The sequence below is a fragment of the Pristis pectinata genome, chromosome 9 (genome assembly GCF_009764475.1).
Source record: "Pristis pectinata isolate sPriPec2 chromosome 9, sPriPec2.1.pri, whole genome shotgun sequence".
Classification (NCBI taxonomy): Eukaryota; Metazoa; Chordata; class Chondrichthyes; order Rhinopristiformes; family Pristidae; genus Pristis; species Pristis pectinata.
Genome location: NC_067413.1, coordinates 83,247,699 through 83,262,529, shown reverse-complemented (window position 1 = coordinate 83,262,529; position 14,831 = coordinate 83,247,699). Strand labels below are relative to the sequence as shown.

General features: G+C 41.5%; 1 protein-coding gene across 1 annotated transcript in view; it reads left to right on the top strand.

Annotated features, from left to right (window-relative positions):
• The window catches only part of jph1b (junctophilin 1b), a 99,335-nt gene that overhangs the window by 23,377 nt on the left and 61,127 nt on the right, over nt 1–14,831 (top strand). The window lies entirely within an intron of this gene.

The following is a 14,831-nucleotide window of genomic DNA, read 5'->3' as shown; positions in this document are numbered from 1 at the left end:
AAGATTCTATCAGGGAGTATTGATGCTGGTCAGTGTCCTGTATTTAAATAGATCCAGTTTGGGTTTAAGCAGCAGAATTTTTATAGTTTGTCTCTATTTTAATCTGTTAAAACCACATAAGTGTATGCACTTGAAGGCATGAATGCATAATTTTTCTTTTTTAAAAAAAACTGGACATATTCCAAAATTCAATTGGGAACGATAGGAGATCTAAAGAAAAAAATACATTCTGTTGACCACAATTGTAGTCGCTTGCGTTGGTAAAAGCATGACGCCCAAAAATATGTAATGTTAATGAGAGATACTGAAGAAAGTGCCAGAGATACTTCACACATACTTTCAAAGTAGCAATGGTGTTCAGTACTAAAAAGTAATATGAGTGGAGGGCTTTCAAAAGGGAATTTAACAGTATATAATTTGTAGGTCTACAGGAAGAAATCAAGGATATGGGATGACAGGATTTCTGTACAAAGAAGTTATCCTGGACTTGATGAGCTGAATGGCCTTATTCTGTGCCTTTATGATTCAATGAAATTCTACGTGCTTAAGACCTTTCTGAAGAAAAATACAACTTTGCAGTTCATAAAGAAATCATTGTCACAATATTCCTTTGTAAGTCATTACTGAGCTTTTGGAATCCTTACCGTTGTTCATATAATTTCACTGAAACTGATCTTTCACTTTCTTAATGTCACTAATGAACAAGTTTTCAGGTTTTAAAGCTAGATTTGTTTTGTACTTTGTAAAAATTGTTGGGTTAGCAAGAATAGAATCCCTCAAGATGAGCAGAATACACATGTTGCTCTGGTGTGTCAGCAGAGAACTCTTACTAAATAAGGCAATGCACGAGTTGGCTTATCAGCAGTTGACAGGAATATAGTCGACTAACAGCTGATATTGAAGCCCATCTCCACTGTGCTGTCATCTGCTCAGAGTTTTATACAGATTATGTTTATCACCAAGCAGACTGCTGATTCAATGAAAATTTCAACTGCCACAGTGCATTTTACATTTGACTTCTAAAGCCAAATCAGGCAGGAGTACTCAAGCCCTATTATATGCACTTCAGAATTACTCTACAAGGCTTTCATGTATGGTATCCAAAATATTTAAACTTAGTAGTTCCCTGTTACTGTTGAAAGGAACAGTTTTCTTTTAGCCTCCTCCATTATATATTTGAGTCTGTAAAAGTTCATACATTAGTGTAGTATCTCTCATTCATGAGTTAAAGGCCAAAGCTGAAAGAATGGCTTTCAGTTTATTCATTTCAAGCACGTCTCAATTCCACTTTGCACTCTGCGTGATTAGCACATATTTCATTAATAACATTTAAAATCTTATTGCATAGTCCTATTCTCATAGGAATGTTCAAGTTGCTAATCATATTTGATTAAAAAATAACTTAATGTCTTCAAAAACTCAGTTTGTTAGTTTAGAAAAAAATACTCTTAAATTTAGCTAAATATTACTCTGACCTTCAGAGCAATGGTTCATTTATAATTAGTACATGAGAAAGGAATTATTTTGTTTATTGTGCACATTTGTTTATTTTGAAGTTACTGTGTATGTGAATGTTAAATATTACCGATTTCATACATATTTGTGACAAAGAAATTCAGTAATATGAAAACAATTATGAAAGCCAACCTTTGGTGGAGATATAATTATTTGGGTATTTTGTGGCCTACTTTGAACAACTTTAATAATTCCTCCATTGACTTTCTGTACACGTGGATTGATTGGCTAAAACAAGTAGTGAATAGAGAATTCCATACTATTATTGAAACCATATAAAAATCTGTTGCAGAGGTATTGTTGCAGTACTGAAATATTTGTCCTTCTATTTCATTGTCACAAACATTATTTTTATTTTGGCTTGGGCAGTGCACGCCACGTTTACCTCCGGTATAATTTCCTCTCTTCTTGTTAATTTTGACCTGAAAAGCCTGTGTCATGGAGGACAGAATCCAGAATATTCACTTGGGAAAGATTGGGGATTTCAGAATGTAACTGGTTCTACTGAAATTCTGCCTCATTTGCAGTGACCCCTCTAAGTTTGGATCTCCACCCAGCTCATCATGGATGCAGGTCTAAGGGTGTTCTCAGTTTACTTGGGATTTTTCGGTGTTCTGCTTTTGATGGGCATTAGCAGAATTCCCATCTGTTGGCATAAGTCCTGTTGAATAGTGAAAGGATTAAGTTAGACTAAAAATGCTATGACTTAACTAGAGCTTACTGAAGTCCAATATTGGCTCCAAATTCATTTGACTACTGCAAATGAATTCATTTTGCATGCACACCCTGTGAGCCTTTGCAGCCCTTGTGATTAAGGTATCAGAGTCATTTTCAGTATTATTAGTACTGTTCATTCAACTTTCTTTTTATTACCAAATTGATAATATCTTTTCATTTGTGGGGTGCATTTATACACACAAGTTAATTTCAGTTTGAAAATAGCCATGTCTGGAAATGAGAGCAGGGGACATTTCAAAGCTTCAGAGGTCACACATGCCTCAGAAAATTGATTGGAAATGGTTGTGATAGGACAAAGTGGATTCACTTTGCATTTTAAGATGCCACAGGCAGCAGGGTGTATAAAAACAAATCAAGCCAGTTCATGGAACATTGCGGTTCACAGTCAGTTAGGAGCTGACAGGATGCAGGTCACTTATCACCTCACAGGTCCATTCATCCAGGATGTTTCTTATTCAAATGGCAATAGCAGGAAGTGTTTTGTTTAAGTTCATTAAAGGAAGGTGGAAGAGGTTGCCAATTTTGTTCAGACTGGTCTACTGAATCATTGCAGATTGGGAAAGAATTTACGGGACAGCTCTCTCATGGTCTGTACATATGTCAAAACAGTATGAAAACCCACATAAACATCTGTCAGCCAGCTTTGACATGAGGTGAAGTCGGGCCCAGCAGGAGGAAATTCTCATTGTGGAATGATAGGAACTAAAGCCATTCGCTCCATCCAAACCACCCAGTAATGGACTTCAGGTTAGTCCTCTTCTCTGTTCTCGGTCCTTTGCCCTGTAGGCTCTTCAAGGCCTCTGCCAGTTTAACTGTGGTGAGAGTTTCTGTTTTGACAGTGCTTTAAGGCAGAGAAATTTTTCAAGTTTCCTTATAGTCCTTCTACCAATTGCTTTCAGTCTAACCTTAAATCTGTGCCCCCTATATACAGACCTCTCTTCTGCCAGAAATGGGTCCTTTTCAGTCACCATTTCTATGCCTCTCATATCTTCGTACACCTCTATTAAATCTCTCTTCCATCTTTTTCCCGATTAAACAACCTCAGATTCGGTGGTTACTGCTCATAACAATAATTCTCTAAGCATGACAACATCTGAGGTGCACCCTCTATCCAGAGTTATTGCATCCTTCATGTGGTGTTGTAATCAGAGTTGTGTGCAGTCCTCCAGCTGCAATTTCACTAATGTTTTAAACATCTTTTGCACGACCTCCCTGCCTCAGCCAATACGAGCAAGCTTTGCGTATTTCTCCTTATGTACCTGTCCTACTATCTTCAGAGATTTGTGGACACAGCATCCAAAATCCCAAATGTAACCAAGTCCACTAAAGTGGAGTAGCATAGCATTCGTATCTGGTTTTGACTCACTGAGATTTCCTGCTTGCCTTAGAATAGGGCAGGGTAGGTGCAGGGAGAAATGTAACAGCACAGCACAGGAACAGGCTCTTTGGCCAACCACATCCGCGCCACCATGATACCAGTCTAACTAATCCCATCTGCCTGCATGTGGTTACCATATCCCTCTATTCGTGTGTCTGTCTAAGTGCCTCTTAAACGTTGCTACTATATCTACTTCCACCACCTCCCTGGCATTGCATTCCAGGCAGCTACCACGCTCTGTGTAAGCAAAAAACATCACAAGTCTTCCTTAAACTTCCCCCTCTCACCTTAAACCTATGCTGTCTAGTATTTGACATTTACAGCCTGGGAAAAAAGACCTTCTATCAGGTCGCCCCTCAACCTCTGACACTCCAGAGAAAACAATCCAAGTTTGTCCAATCTCTCCTTATAGCTAATACTCTCCAATCCAGGCAACATCCTGGTGAACCTCTTATGCGCCCTCTCTAAAACCTCCACATTCTTATAGTGCAGTGACCAGAATTGCACACAATGCTCTAATTGTGGCCTAACCAAAGTTTCATACAGTTGAAAATGTGCCAGAAAATTCTGTAGGCCATGTCCAGCTAGAGACCAGTAGAAGCACTAGTGCCAGTAAATTAATGGCATCAAGTAGCACCTTGCTCCATTTTCCTGTGGCTCCTGATGAGATTACAGGAGTGGCTTGAGGAATTTTTGCAGCATTTCTGGGCCATACTATCCAGAACAAAATCACAATAATGTCCTATCGTGCTACACTGGACCACACTGCTGAATAATACACCGAGCAATGCAGGCACACTCCTGAATGCAAAACGCACATGAAAATGGCCAGTGCTCAGTTTACCCAACTTAATTTCAAGAGAAGGCCCACCTACAGTGCATAGAACTTTCACAGGGTTTTCCCAATTGGCTGCTGTAATTTCAGCAGATGGTTGTTAGAAACCTTTTTTTCCTGCACTTTTATCCAGTGTTTATCCCCCACACCCACTCCACCCCTAATCTTACAGAAAATAAATCACGGCAGCAGTGTGCTGTATCCCTGGCACTAGAATTGAACACATTTAGCGGAGGTGGAGGTCTGTGTATTCCCATGGGTTTACAATAAGATGAGAAACTGATATCACTTTCCACTATCTTGGCCTTTATTCTTAATGTATTAAAGTGTTTCATACTTCATGACATGTATCTCCTAAAGATACCACATATTTTCTATAACTGGTGACTTTGTTGCTATGGAATGAGCACAATTACAATGCTCGGTATACTAATTTTAAACATGCATATTCTGAGGCCTATCGCAAGGCAGGTGCAGGAAACCTCATAGTGATGGGTATTCTGGCAGAATCCAACAACACTGGAGCTTAACAAAGAATCCCACTGGCAGCAAGTGTGTACAGGGTCTGTGATGCGGTGAAACTTTCATGCACCTCAACTTGACCCATGACATCAGAACAGGTGGTACAGTGTAATTTCTTGGCCCAAGAAGAAGAATCTGTCACACACAGGTCTGCGTGGCAGCAAAATGAATTTAGCCAGAAGTCGTCTGCTTCATAATTCTTGTCTGCCCCTCAATAAAGGGGGCTGATAGAGCATCTTTCAAAAATTACCCCAGCTACAAGTGCTGACTCTGTTGCTATTTTCTTCCCCTTCAATAGTTAACACAAAAACAACAACTAAACTGACAATACAAATAATGAAAATGGGAGTTTAGAGTCAGATTCGTTTATTACATATAACAGGGTATAATGAAATTCCTTGCTCGCATGAAGCTCACAGAGTAAACAATATACATGGTAATACAATAAATACAGCGAGTGCAAAACAGTAGAATGGAGCATAGATTGTAGTGAAATCTGAAGTAGTGCCAAAATGACAATAATGGAATAACTGAGAGAGATGAGATTAAAAGTATGAGAATGTGGCAGCACCACCAGGAAGGGGATGAGAAAGAGGTGATTGATTCAGAAGTCTGATAGCAATGGGGAAGAAGCTGTTTGTAAGTCTGGACATCCAGACTTTCAAGCTCCTGTATCTTCTTCCCAGAAGGTAGAAGAGAGAAAAGGGAATGGCCAGAGTGGCAGGCATCCTTGGCGACACTGTTAGCCGAAGTACAACAGAGACAGGAATGTCTTCTTCTAAGCTAACCTGCTATAAAACAAGCTCTTCTACTTGAACCAGTATTTCATGCTGAACAAAAAAAAATGATATGCATGAAAGGCATCAACGAACAAAAAAATGTTTCATACACATTGGAACCAATCAGATGCAACTTTCACTTTCTGATGTAAATTGAAAATTGGGTGTCACATGTAATTCAATCCAAAACAGAGAGGCTCCTTCTGTTCTGAAATACCACCCTGCTTCACTCTGCTGTCAGATTAGATCCACAATAATATTATGTGATGAAACAGCTTCCTAACAAGATAGGTAAATTCAAATTGACAATTTTATGACAGGACAACTTCTGGAGAAAATGAAATAATTCTCACAATTATAGGCATGGTGCCTTTGATTTTGGATGAGTGTTGTTACTTATCCAGTCATTTATGAAGGTTTATTTTAATTAAATAGGATTATGGCACAAAACAGGCCATTCAGCCCAATCAATTCATGCCAGTATTCACTTGAGCCCTACAACCTTTCCTAATCTAATTCTATCAGCCTTCTTCCTCAAGTGCTTGTCCAGCCTCCTCTAAAATGCATCTACACTATCCACTTCAAACTCTCCCTGTGGGAGTGACTTCCACATCCTCATCACTCTTTGGTATGGAAGTTGGGTCTTATTACGGAAGGGTGCCCCCTAGTTGGTGTGGATCAGTTGGGCCAAATGATCTGTTTCCTTGCTGTATGATTCTATGAAGTTTCTTTTGAACTCCTTGTTGGATTTCTTGGTGACCATCTTATATTGAGGGCCTCAAGCAATGTTCTTCCCTACAAGTGGAACATTCTCTCTGTATGTACTTTATCAAAGCCTATGATGATTTTAAAGACCTCTATTGGGTGTTTCTTCAGCCTTCTTTCCAGAAGGAAAAAGTGACTGAATTTAATTCATCCCTTTCTGATGTGTATACTCTTGCATTTCTGGAATCATCCTTGCAAACTTCTTCATCCGTTCCAGGGCTTCTATATCCTTTTTACGATAAGGCAACCAGAACCACATACAGTCCTCCATCTGGTCGAATGAAGATGCAGCTCAAATTCAGCATAACCTCCCAACTTTTCAGTTCTATCTCAGAGATCCCTTTACTTTTGTACACTACCCAGACTTGCAGCTTCCAAGTAACAAGTGATCTCCATTTCCTTCCTACCAAAGCTTACTACCTTGCCTTTATCTGTGCTGAATTTCGCTTGTCAATTATTTGGCTATTCTGTAAGTTTATTAATGTCCTGCAATCTGCATCTTTGGGAAGAAAAAAACAAATTAATGTTTAAGGTTGATGAACTTTCACCAGAATTGGAAAAGTGAGAAAACAAGAACATTTGAAATTGCAGAGAAGGGAGGGGTGGAGCGAATGCAGGGAATCTCAATGGTACAACATACAACACAGATGAAGGTTGTCCAGGTGCCACACGTGCTGTCGATGCCATCTAAGAGCAGGTGATGAGTGCTCTGAATGGTTTGAAGGGGAATAAATAGAAGGAGATGAATGAGGATTGGAAAGAGAAAAGAAAAGCAATGGTGGAATTCTGAGCAGCAACTGCTGTGTTCTGCACTTGAGGTAGCTTCTATGGAGAGAGGAAAATTGAGTTAATGTCACAGATGGATCTCCATCTTATTCCCATGACCTGTAAAATATGATTTTAACCATTGGGTTTATATTACTGTCAGTGCATATTGGCTTAAAGCAAGGCTGCCTCGTTGCCCCAACACTTGTTCCCAATCTTTTTACTGTAAGACTGCACCTCACTTCCATTCTATGGTACTACAGGGAATTCAGTTGATCTACATCACCACCACTCTAGAACCAAGGTTTCTTCAGGCCTTCAGAGAGCAAGCTCTTAGTCATCATCAATTTGTTTACTGAAGCTTATGCTTAACATCCACAAAACAAGATCCACTACTAACTTGCCCCCACTGCTCAGTACTGTCCTATGATAATAAAAGTCCATGATGAAGCCTTAGGGAATGCAAATCACTTTATATCTCTTGAGAGCCAACTCTCAGCAAAAGCAAATTTTGATAATAAGATTCACCTGCACCTACAGGGTGCAGGCACAGCCTTTGGTCATCTTTGCAAAAGAAGTGTTTGAAGATCAAGACCACTGATCTGGCACAAATCTCAGCGTCTACTAGGCACTAAGGATCTCCACCCTCCAGTATGCTTTTGAGTCATGGACTCCCTTCAGTAGGTACTTCAAAGCACTCCACTGGTGAGATAAGTGAGCTAATGTCAGCTTCCTCTCCCAAGCCAACAATCCCAAGCATCGATTCCTCAACTACACTCAATCGGCTCTGATGGACAAGCCACATTATTCACATGCCTCCCTCGGTACTATCTGAAGCTCTGTCATGGCTAAAGATTATGAGGACAGAGGAAAATATTTGTGTATGTTCCCAAAGCTTCCTTGACACAATGTGATATCTCCATCAACCTGTAGCAATGCCTGACCTATGACCAGTTTAAAGTGCAGAAATAACATCTGGCCTGGCATCGAGAACTTCACTCATTCAAGGTTATGTGAAAGTCCAGCAAAAATGGTGGAAGGAATGCAACACCTCCCAAACTATCCATTCACCCAGTCCATCTGCGGCAGAGTTTGCTGTTTCCACATTAGCCTTACCAGGCACTTCAGAGTCATGAAGTGGAGTAGAAGCAAGTCATCTCAACCCTGAAGAACTGTTTAAGAAAACAACATGAGGTAAGTCACTTGCCGTAGGATGCCCAACCTCTGACCTGCCCTTTTAACCACAGTACTTTTGTTGCTGATTAAGTTGAATTTCAGATCGGTGATGACCCCATCACCCCACCCCTCCTCACCCCCCTGCCTACCCACTCCAGTATGAGTTGGCAACATTAAAGCCAATGAATATCAAGGATAGGTTGGAAATAGGCATTGCCTGGCATTTTGGTGGCACTTGTGTCATGTTCCACTCATTAGGCCATGCCGGAATATTGTCTAAGACTTGCTTCCAGCAGGAATAGACAGTTTCATTTGCTGAGCAGTTGCCAATTAATATAATATTGTGTGATCAGCTTTATTACCTTTATAAAAGGAGGAGGGTCACCGGTAAAGCAGTTGTAAATGACTGGGGCAAGGACACTGGCCTGAGGATCTCCTGCAGAGGTGTCTTGACCTTGGATGACTGACACCAACTACCACTAGCATCTTCCTTTGTGAAAGATCTGACTCTAATCTTTGGATTGTTTTCTCCTTGTTGCCTTTTGACTTCAGTTTTATTGGTGCTCCTGATGCCACACTGGGTCAAGTGCTTCTTTGATGTCCAGGGTAATCGCCCTCACCTCTGGAAATTTAACACTTTGGTCCAAGGCTATGTTAAGATCTGGGAAAAGCCAAACTGGGCATTGGTAAGCAGGTTAATGGAGAGCAAGTCCTGCTGGATAGCACAACTGATGCCATTTTCATCACTTAGCTTTTGATTGAGATAAGACTGGTGGTAATTAGCCAAATTGGATTTGTTCCTTTTGTGTATAGGATATGCTTGGGCAATTTTCCACATTGTCAGGTAGATGCTCATGTTGTAACTGGAACAGAACAGTTTGGCAAGAGGTGCAACTATTCTGGGGCACGTCTTCATTACTATAGCCAAGATGTTGGCTGGTCCCACACCCTTTGCTGAATCTGGTGTTCTTGGCAGATGTTCATGTTGGCTAGAGAGAATTGAATGGGCTGAAGAATGGTGGTGATCTGGGGAGGAAGCCAAGATGGATTATCCAATCAGCACGTCCCACTGAATGAGGTTGTTGATGATTCAGCTCTCCCTTTGGCTCACACATGCTGTATCCTGCAATCTTTAAGGATGGGGAGGATCTTGGAGATCACTCTTCCCATTAGACTTTTAATTATCCACTGCCATTCATTGCTAGAGGTGACAGGACTGCAAAAGTTTGATGTCAAGTTTTAAGAATTACCTGGCACTGCATTTTACATTCTGTTTTTGCTATTTAACGTGCATGTAGTCCTTTATAGCTTGACAAGGTTGGCAGCTCATTTTTGGGTACACCTGGTGTTACTTCCAATGTGCTCTTCACTCCTTATTGAACAGAGTAATCTGAAGGCTGGATTACTATTGGTAGAGTGGGGATATGCCACGATATGAGATTGGAGATGTTGCTGCTGCTGATGGTCCACAGTGCCCAGTCTGAGCTGCAGATATTTTTCAAGGAATACTGCATTTAGCACGATGGAGGAGTCCTCCATGCAAAGACAGGACTTTCTCTCCACAAGGACTGTCTGGTGGTGGCTTCTACCAACGTAGTCATCAACAAATGCATCTACAATACATAGATTGCTGTATCAAGTAGCTTATCCCTTATTTTATTTACTCACTATCTGCTTCAAAACCAAGAAAGTCCTTTAAGACTCAGCCAGTTTGATTATTGCTGGTGCTGCCAAGCCATTCTTAGGGATGAACATTCAGATTCCTCACACAGAGTAAATCCAACGTCCTTGCTGCTTTGTGCTGCTTCCAAGTGTTGGTTAACATGGAGATATGATCCTTTAGCTGACACTAGGTGGTACTTAGGAGAAGGTTTCCTCACCCAAGTTATGAGTTGCCATGAGTTTTCATGTGATCTGAACTCAATGTTGTTGACTACCAGGGCTACATCCTCTTGCCTGTACACCACTGTATAGGATACCGGTATATCCCACTCTTGTAGGATAGGACATTCCTAAGGATTGTGATGGGGGAGGCTGGTATGCTATCCACTTGATTTGCTGAAGTAGCCTATTGCTTGACTAGACTGTGGATCAGCTCTCACTTTTGACACCACTCCCCAGATACCCTGTACGAATTTGGAACAATGCCAGGTTCTCCATTCATTTTTAACTTTTTTTCTGTTTTAACAGAAAATTCTCTTGATGGGCCTTTTAAATATTGGATTTGAAGAGAGTCCTGTAAATATTGTTGGAACGCCATCCCATTATCCACTTCAGTTCTCTTTTCTCTCTTACTAGTAATTGAAATCCGTCTTGTTTATTATTCCTTTTTTATGCTCATTTCCCTAATTTCTCTACATATTTTTGCTCCCTTCCATTATAAGGTGGTCTGTATGCCAGTTGGTGTGGTCAAACAACACACACAAAATGCTGGAGGAACTCAGCAGGTCAGGCAGCATCTATGGAGGGAAATGAACAGTCAACGTTTCAGGCTGAGACCCTTCATCAGGACTGGAAAGGAAGAGGGCAGAAACCAGAATAAAATGCTAGGGGGAGGGGGAGGAGCATGAGCATGAGCTGGCAGGTGATAGGTGAGTCCAGGTGAGTATGTGGGGGGGGGGGGGGGCCGCGTAAAAGGGAATGAATTGAGAGGCTGGGAGGTGATAGGTGGAAGAGGCTGAAGAAGAAGGAATCTGATAGGAGAGGACAGTAGATCATGGAATAAAGGGAAGGAGGTGGACAGGGGAGGGGAAAGAGAGGGGTGAAGGGGCCATAGGAAAAGGGAAACAAGGGGGGGGGTTGATTCTTTATTATAAGAACTCAAGGACATAAGAAATGGGAGCCACATGGCCCCATGAGCCTGCTCTGCCAGACTTGAAAATATGATATTGGTCCCCTCAGCCAAGTTATTGATAGAGATTGTGAATCACAGGGGCCCAAGCACTGATCCTTGTAATACCCTGTCATTCACAGCATGCAGCCTGAGAAAGACCAGTTTATTCGCACCCTTTGTTTTCTGTTGTTAAGTAATTCTAAATCTTGATTTCTGAATTTTGTCTATAAACTAATTATCAATACTATCTCTTGACCTCTGTCCATATGGATTCTATTTTCGTCTTCATCATAGCTGCCCCCTTTTTCCAACTGCCATTGCTATTCCTAATAAGTACCTTTATTCAACCTCCCCTTTCTATCTTTTCTAAATATGTTATACCCTGCCATGTTTAACCCCCAATTCTGATTTTCTTGTAGCCATTTCTCAATAATCCCTACTCTGCATGGTTCCTCCCAACGGATGGTTGTCTCCAATTCACCTGTTTTATTCCAGACACTGCATGCATTTCTGTATAGACAATTTAACTCAACACTGCTTCCTTTCAGTTCATGGTTTGCCATCATTTTAGACTCCTACTCTGTCAACAATATACTCCCTTCCTTTATTCTTTTCCTGTTTAGTTTATATTTAGGCTTGTTTTAATTCTTAAGGATCCCTCCCCTACTCTTGTTGGCTTAAATCTTTGCCACCTCCCTAATTACCCTTACAGCCGGATACTGGTTCCATCCCTCTTCAAATGGAGACAATCCCACCTGAGCTCCTTCTTGTGCCAGAACAGGTGCCGGTGTCCCACAAACATCATCCCTTTAACCACACGTTAATTCTCCTAATCCATCTGTTTCTTTGCTAGTTTGCTCACCACTTGGATGGTAATCCGGAGATTATTATCCTCATGGTCCTATTTTCTAATTTTGGACCTAACTCCTGATACTTTCAGTAGGAGCTTTACCTGTTTCTGCATATGCCATTTTTTCCAACATGGACAACGACAACTGTATTTACTCATTCCATTTCCAATTTCCCTTCCAGTCTTTAGAAGATATCACTTACCCTGGCAGCATTCAGGCAACCAACTCTTCAGGTTTCTCATTTTTGCTTGTAGAGGACACTTTCTAGCACCCTAATTTCACTCTAATTATGGAGTCCCCTGTTCCTATTATTTATTCTATTCATTCAAGGAATGTGGGCATCACAGGCTGAGCCAGCATTTAATTTAGATAAGATGAGATAAGATATCTTTATTAGTCACACATACATCGAAACACGCAGTGAAATGCATCTTTTGCGTAGAGTGTTCTAGGGGCAGCCTGCAAGTGTCACCACGCTTCTGGTGCCAACATAGCATGCCCACAACTTCCTAACCCATACGTCTTTGGGATGTGGGAAGGAACCAGAGCACCCAGAGGAAACCCACGCAGACACGGGGAGAACGTACAAACTCCTTACAGACAGCAGACAGAATTGAACCCGGGTCACCGCTACACTACCATAGAACCATAGAACACTACAGCACAGAAAACAGGCCATCCAGCCCTTCTAGTCTGCGCTGAAACGGTATTCCGCTAGTCCCATTTACCTGCACCCAGTCCATAACCCTCCAGACCTCTCCCGTCCATGTATCTATCCAATTTATTCTTAAAACTCAAGAGTGAGCCCGCATTTACTACATCAGATGGCAGCCTGTTCCATACTCCCACCACTCTTTGAGTGAAGAAGTTCTCCCTAATGTTCCCCCTAAACTTTTCCCCTTTCACCCTAAAGCCATGTCTTCTCGTACTTATCTCTCTTAATCTAGGTGGAAAGAGCCTACTCGCATTAACTCTGTCTATACCCCTCATAATTTTGTAAACCTCTATCAAATCTCCCCTCATTCTTCTGTGCTCCAAGGAATAAAGTCCTAACCTGTTCAATCTTTTTCTGCAACTCAACTCCTGAAGACCCGGCAACATTCTAGTGAATCTCCTCTGCACTCTTTCAATCTTACAAATATCCTTCCTATAGTTTGGTGACCAGAACTGCACACAATACTCCAAATTTGGCCTCACCAATGTCTTATACAACCTCACCATAACATCCCAACTCCTATACTCAATACTTCCATTTAAGAATGCCAGGACGCCAAAAGCCTTCTTTACAACCCTGTCTACCTGCGACGCCCCTTTCAGGGAATTATGTTTCTGAACTCCCAGATCCCTTTGTTCCTCTGCACTCCTCAGTGCCCTACCATTTATTGTGTATGTCCTACCTTGATTTGGCCTTCCAAGATGCAACACCTCACACTTGTCTGCATTACCATGCCTGCCCATCCCAATTGCCCTTAAGAAGGTGATAGTGAGCTGCCTTCTTGAGCTGCTGCAGTCCTTGAGGTATGGGTATACCCACAATGCTGTTAAACTCCAGGATTCTGCAGCTCCACTTGCTGCACCACTGTGACCCACCACCCCCCCCCCCCCCCGTAATAATGAATTAGTATTGTAATAATCTGAAAATTTGACTGTGACTGTTTTGACCAGTTCAAATGGATCATTGGAACAAATGGTTACTTCCTGTATCATGTTTTTGTATGTTCTTATGTAATCATTGTAAAGCAGTGAAGCAACAAAACCTGCAAAAGTGTTTTACTTTCTGTTAAATATAGTGCAACAGAAGTTAGAACTTCAGTAAGGAAGCTGATGATCAATTCCCAATGCAGACTTTGAACCAGGTGTTTAACAATTCCATACCCTGAGTGCAGGATAATAACCTGGAACTGCAAGGAGCAACGTTTCTCCATACACAATAAAACTTTACTGGAAAACTATTCACTGAACGCAGTTGAATGCAGAGCCATTGTCAAAGTTTTTAAGATTTCTTTATTAGTCACGTGTACATCGAAACACACAGTGAACTACATCTTTTGTGTAGAACGTTCTGGGGGCAGCCCGCAAGTGCCGCAACACTTCCAGCACCAACATAGCATGCCCACAACTTCCTAACCTGTACGTCTTTGGAATGTGGGAGAAAGCCAGAGCACGCGGAGGAAAGCCACGCAGACACTGGGAGAACGTACAGCCTCCTTACAGACAGCAGCCAGAATTGAACCCGGGTCACTGGCACTGTAATAGTGTTACACTAACCACTACACAACTGAAATTGAATCCAGGTCCACGGTATATATGATGAGCCAACAGGTGGAGTAGCCTGAACATCCATAGTGTTGTTAACTCATGCACAACACACATTTGAACAACACATAAATGAATTTTGTTTAAGTTTGGATGGCCACAGAAAGTGCAGGTCATTCATGTGAGGCTTGCTTTGATGAATCTGAGGCAAGCTTCACTGATAACTAAAGAGACCCACTTGAAGAAATCCTACCTCATAGAACCAGCTGATTGTAGGAGCTTATAACTCGTCCTCACTGCATGCCTCCTTCACCATACCCTGGAGTAACCAAAGCTCCACCATCCATCCTGGACTCAACTTTCTCTTCACAAACTGATTGCGACACGGAACCCTTCCTGCCTTTGATAACCATGAAGG